The 6,315-nt window shown below is 40.0% G+C and overlaps 1 pseudogene; it reads right to left on the bottom strand.

Moving 5' to 3' along the window:
• Nucleotides 1–211: 211 nt before the first annotated feature.
• On the bottom strand, nt 212–869 carry LOC102439460 (annotated as a pseudogene).
• Nucleotides 870–6,315: the final 5,446 nt, after the last annotated feature.

Raw genomic sequence — 6,315 nt, 5'->3', positions numbered from 1 at the left:
CCATACTGTACCAGGCAAGGTTAGTGGCTATTGAAAATACCACCAGGACAGGGCTTAGCTAAAGACACATTCGGTAGTGTGTTAACTGTACAAAAAAAGACACTGTACAGTTTAAAACATATCTTACACAGCCTTACATTTCAATTTTTTTCTTTAAAAGGAGTGAATTGTGTACGGGGGGCGGGGGGCGGTTAAATGCTTTATAGACAAGAAAAAAAACTGCGCTAGAACCAACTTATTTATCATCATCCTTTTCTTCTTCATCTTCCTCCACTTCTTCCTCATCCTCATCTTCCTCATCTTCTTCCTCTTCCTTCTTTTTCTTGCGTTTTTCAGCCTTGACAACTCCCTTTTTGGCAGCATCAGGCTTTCCTTTAGCTCGGTATGCAGCAATGTCCTTTTCATATTTCTCCTTCAGCTTAGCAGCCTTCTTTTCATGAGGCTGCTTGTCATCTGCAGCAGTGTTATTCCACATCTCTCCCAGCTTCTTTGCAACATCACCAATGGATAGGCCAGGATGCTCTCCTTTTTGGGGGGGCGGGGGTGATACTCAGAACAAAACAAGAAAAAGGCCGAAGGAGGCCTCTTGGGTGCATTGGGATCCTTGAATTTCTTTTTTGTTTCCCCTTTAGGAGGAATATAAGTTTTCATTTCTCTCTCATAACGAGCCTTGTCCGCCTTTGCCAGGTCTTCAAATTTTCCTTTCTCCTTAGCAGACATGGTCTTCCACCTCTCTGAGCACTTCTTAGAAAACTCTGAGAAGCTGAAGCATCTTGGTGCTTCTTCTTCTGTTCCTCCCGGCAAGTTTGCACAAAGAAAGCATTCGATGACATATTGCCTCTTGGCTTCTTAGGGTCTCCTTAGCCCATGTTTAATTACCTTCCCTCAGCGAGCACACAGTCTCCCAGTGCCCGGCCGGCTCGCACTTGCCCCGGCGCTGTCTCTATGGAGCTCAATGTACTGCAATCTGCTTTATTTTTTAATGGGTTGCTTTTACTACACTGACAATTTTTACAAAGTGAAATTTCACATAGTTAAGCATTATGCACATGGTTAAACAATCAAATTGCTTGGAAGGGACTTTAATGAAAAGTGGCAGCTCTGTGCACTGCCCTCATCTCTCAGGTCTAACCCCAGGGAAAATAAAGTTTTAACAGTTGCTCTTTTTAGTTCTCTTGTTATTTTCTTATTAACAAATGACCCCATCTCTTGTCCATTTCATCAGTGCTGACATTCTCTCTTCTCTTCCTGCTCTCAGAAGTGGTAATTTAGCTCAATTTTACCCACCACCACCCCTGCTAACAGTTACATCAGATTCCTGGCCTACTGGTTAGTTGTACAACCTTGGAAGGCAGTAGGGTCACTCATTTGTCCCCAGGCCTTCCACTTCTTCCCACTTCTTATCCTGACCTTAGTCTTCTCTGGCAGACAGTCACCCTCTTTGTAGCTGTCACCACCTTAGGAGCTGTCGCCCCCTCTGCATGTCTTCTAATCTCTGCATCGCCCTTAGCACTCCTCCATCCACCTTCCTCTCCCAGGGATAGACCAAGTTTCTCTCTGCCTCTTGTTCTCTGTTGTCCTTATCACCCTGGGCTTTTATTTTGGTCCTTGTTTACTACCACTTTACTGGGAGGTCAGAAGGGGAGGAAGGAAGGCAGGGAAGAAGAGAAGATGCATGAATTTTAAGTGGGAATTGCAGGCAGATGTTCTCAAAGCAGGGTACATGCAATTTCTAATGACAGGTCGATAGATTTCATCAGTTTTTCAAAGAGGTCTCTGATACCCCAAATTTTAAGCTTAAGGCTCTTTTAAAAAATATGTTTATTAATTTCAGAGAGGAAGGTAGAATGAGATAGAAACATCATTGATGAGAGAGACTCATTGATCAGCTGCCTCTTAGCTATCTTCACAGGTCCCACACTGGGCATCTTGGCCACAACCCAGGCATGTGCCCTGACTGGGAATTGAACCAGGACCTCTTGGTTCATAGGTTGACACTCAACCACTGAGCCATGCTATCAGGCAAGCTTAAGGGTCTTTCTTCACAAAGTTAAAATACCTAAATCATTTCAAAGTGTAGACTTCATATACCCTACATTATTAATCATATAGATTTTTATTCAAAATATAGATTCTTGGCCTTACTGAAATAAGCTGGGCCTGGGAACTCTCAAATATGCATCTTTAACAAGCTCCTGAGGTAATTTAATATTACATATGACAGAAATACAGATGATTTTACTATATATAAATATAAAATATATATTATTTACAGGCAGAATTGTAGATGGGAGGCCGACCCTTTCAGTTTTGAACACAGAATTGGAAGAGAAAGATGTACCTTTAAATCTGTCTTTTAAAAATCATATGCTATATGACTAGAACTTTTGATTGATCTCATTGAAATATTGAAATATTTATAAATTAAAAATTTTTTAAAGCAGCAACTTGATGGCATCATTCATAAGATGTAGCATTGAGGCAGCTGGAATATCCATTGAGTGACCATATATCATAACTTCTGTTTATGACCATTTCCTCAGCCTCTTTTCCACCATTTCCGTAAGCTTAAATATCATAAATGAAGATTGGTTTTCCATAATTTTTTAAACAAGTATTTTCTTAACAGCTCCATATGATCAGTTTTCTCCTCTGGTTGTTTTCAAATTGAATTTTTTTTTTTTGTGGCAAGATTTTTAGATCCAGAATTTTGTCAGCTATAAAAGGGTCTGTAATTCTCAGGTACATGCTATTTCATTTTCTAAATCATCTTAAGATTGTAAGCTGCTTAATCCTCTAACTGTCCACACAGTATAGTTTCTCTTCTAAAATGCAGCCATTAAACAGAAAGAATGGTGCCAAAATGACAGCATAAAAATTTGGAGGGATTTGTATAAAACCTTAATTGGCACTTTCCATGACATTCTAAAGGCATTAAGTATTTCAAAGTCATTTTAAAAAATTGTTGTTACTGTACCAGTCATTTAAAAAGAATAAATTTCCCCACTAGGCTGTTAACTTCAGTATGAATTTCCTTGGAACAGTGAATAATTCATAGTGATGCTCTTATCCTTTCAAACTACAATTAGAATTAACAACTAAAATTTTGCAGACACTGTTTCTAAATAGAACGACTGTGGGACATTTTGTGAAGTTGCTCCTTCTTAGGAGTGGACACTGGCTTCCTCCTGAGCACGATGCACCTCCTCCCTGTAGGCTTTCTGATGTTTGACTTAAGAAGGAAGGATTGAACAAACTCGTTCATTTGTAGGGCAATTTGTAATCCTCACAAGTATTACATTCTGTCAGTGTTTTCTTTTTTTCAAATCCACTGAGTTGCACCATTGTTTTCTCCTCATTTTCATTTCACATACTTCTCTGTCCAGATTCATCAGCTACTAATTGAGCATTCAACATATCACAGAAGTACATTCCAGAAAAGACCAAACCAGGAGGCTTCCAATTTGTAGTTGGACTTTAACCGGCGGCTTGGTTTTAATAATGTTTGAATATAGATTCTAATTCATAGGCTTGGTGTGACTATTATTAAACCACCCCCACTGTGGCCTGCCGTTTTCCCCCACAGGTCCACTGGCCTGTGAAGATAGCTAAGCGGATAAATATGCTCATACTTAGACCTGGCAAGTCAAAGGGATATTGGAAACTGAACTAATCTTGATGGGGGAAAAACCCTGTATATTACATGATATTTTTTAAACAACTTAGAAGACAGAAAAATAAAAATATTACACATAAACTGACTTCTGCTTCTTTTTTATGAATTAAAAGAGGTGGAGTCATTAAGGGATATCCAACCCTCAACTTCACATTGACTGCTAGTTACATGAATGACACTTGGCTTTCACCATGGAAGGCAAACGAGAGACTAGGAAGGGAGAAGGCACAAGGGGACCCAAAGGTCCTGCCATTCCACCTTACCCAGTGTATTCTTCTTTTTCTTCTTCTTTTTTTACATATAGGAATGCTACTTTAATTAATGTGTCAATTCATTAAAGTTATGCAGAAAACATTATTAATATAATCAAGACTACCACAGTAATCCTCAGAGGAAAGGGGGGAGGATCAACCAAAGCACTTATATGCATATAGGCATCACCCAGTGTATTCTTTCACTGGACATTCCTTGAAAAGAGTGGTCAGCCATGTCCAATGTTTCCACGAAGAGCAAGGAAGATAAATGCTGAAGAGTTTTTTCCTTTTTAGCTTGAGACAACTGGAAGCCACAGATGACCTTGAGAGTTGAGGACACAATTCAGCTGTCTGCTGGTGAGCAGTAAAGGGGGGTAAGGAAGTGGAAAATAGTGGGGGTGGGCTAGTCAAGAAGCTTAGCAACCATTGCTTAGTGCTGCTGGGCCCTTACCAGGGAGCCTTCTAGAATTGCACAACCTGAACAATTATCCTTTGCAATACCTAACACAGAACATAACTGACACTTAAATGAATGAACCTAATGTTTCTTGAATATGAGAAAGAAAAAATCTACACAAAGGAAGAAAAGATTTTTTACAAAGAATGTAATGATGAAAATGAAATCATAATTACATTTTGAAGATTATACAAAGAATGGATTCAATTTTATTTTGAGAATTAGGCAGAGTCAGAAAGAAAGACAATGATGATGATAATAATAACACTGCCTGTAATGGCATAAATCTTGGTGACTCATGAAGCCTTTTTCATATTCATTGTCTATTTCTTCATGGAAAAGTGCAGCGTAGGACATTTAGGAAAGAACTGTAACCTAAAGCACATGACAGGTGAGACTTGAAATTAGAATGTAGGGAAAGTTCTTAAAATAGATTTCTAACTAGCTGAAGTCCTGATGTTGTGTGGTTAGAAAGAAAGACTGAATTAACACACAGGAAGAATGAGAGATCAGAATGGATAAGAGAAGCATAGCAGGTATAACCTGTGGGATCATCCCATTTCATCACAATCCCACCTTAGTCTGAGCTTTATACAGCTCTGTGCAGCAGTCTAGGCTCTCCATTTAAAAGCTGGGCCAGAAGGCAAAAATTTAAGGAAGAATTCACAAAAGAGCTTTAAAGATGATTAAAGACTAAAGAAATAGGACCTACTATGAAATAGTCAAAGAACTAGACTTTTCCTAAATCCTTACTCATTGTTTCAGAATTCATGATGAATCACATAATGTAACTGCAATAATCCAATTACAATTATCTTATAAAAGAAATATCCAAACTCAGCTGCAGATCTTGGTATCAGCAGATCTTTGCCCAAGGCTTTTTGGTTTGCCTGGTTCAGTTTCCTTTGGGGAAGAGCATCCTAACAAGGTTTTGTGGCGGTTAATGACTGTGGGGGTTTTGCAGCGAGGGTAGAATGAAAGGAAAATAGGTTTATTTAGACTAAGTAAGCAATGGAGGAGTTAGTTTAAACAGAAGTTGTCAGAGGGGGTGGTGGAGCCTACTTCTCTGGAGAGTTTAAAAATAGGCCAGGCGCTCATCTCTCTGGGATGGCTTCAGCCTGCAGAGTAGCTAGAGGACAGCCACAGCCCGCTCATGTTCCCTTCCACCGCTCTGAGTCTACAGGCTAAACAGTATCTGAGGAGGCCTCCTGGGCAGGGTCAGTTGTTCCTATAAGGGAGAGTGGGGTCAGAGTGTTCCCTGAACCTCACTCTGTAGGCATTACCGAGACAGGGTCTTCCACCTACCAGCACCGTCTGCGGAGAAGCACAGAGGATGCCAGTTAGTATTAAATGATAATGCTTTTATTTGTCGGATTTTATTTGTCCCATTGTATTGTGAGTGTGTGTGTGTGTGTGTGTGTGTGTGTGTGTGTGTGTGTGTGAAAATACAGTAAGCAAAACTAATTGGAAAGGAAACTCAGTTGAAAATCCAGAAAACAGCCCGGTAGGTGTGGCTCAGTGGTTGAGCATTGACCTATGAACCAGGAGGTCACAGTTTGCTTCCCAGCCAGAGCACATGCCCAAGTTAACACGTTAAGCCCCATGTCAGTCACCGGCGACTGACACTATCCTTTCCGTCCGGAAGACAAAACAGGCTGGGCGTTTAACGTGTTAAGACCCAATCCCTAGTGTAGGGCGTGCAGGAGGCAACGGATCAATGATTCTCTCTCATCATTGATGTTTCTATCCCTTTCTCCTTCTCCCTTCCTCTCTGAAGTCAATAAAAATACATAGTTTTTAAAAATCCAGAAAACATAAATGGGGAAAAGACCTTCCTGTCCTTTGAGGTTAGGGTCTAATATTAGGCATTAGATTCTGACTTTAAAGCCTAACATTCAGTATTTGAATTTTCTTGGGTCTGAGGCCTG

This window comes from Myotis lucifugus, unplaced genomic scaffold, assembly GCF_000147115.1.
Source record: "Myotis lucifugus unplaced genomic scaffold, Myoluc2.0 scaffold_0, whole genome shotgun sequence".
In the NCBI taxonomy this organism is placed as follows: Eukaryota; Metazoa; Chordata; class Mammalia; order Chiroptera; family Vespertilionidae; genus Myotis; species Myotis lucifugus.
The sequence above is the reverse complement of the archived record's forward strand: the minus strand, read 5'-3'. Positions and strand labels throughout refer to the sequence as shown.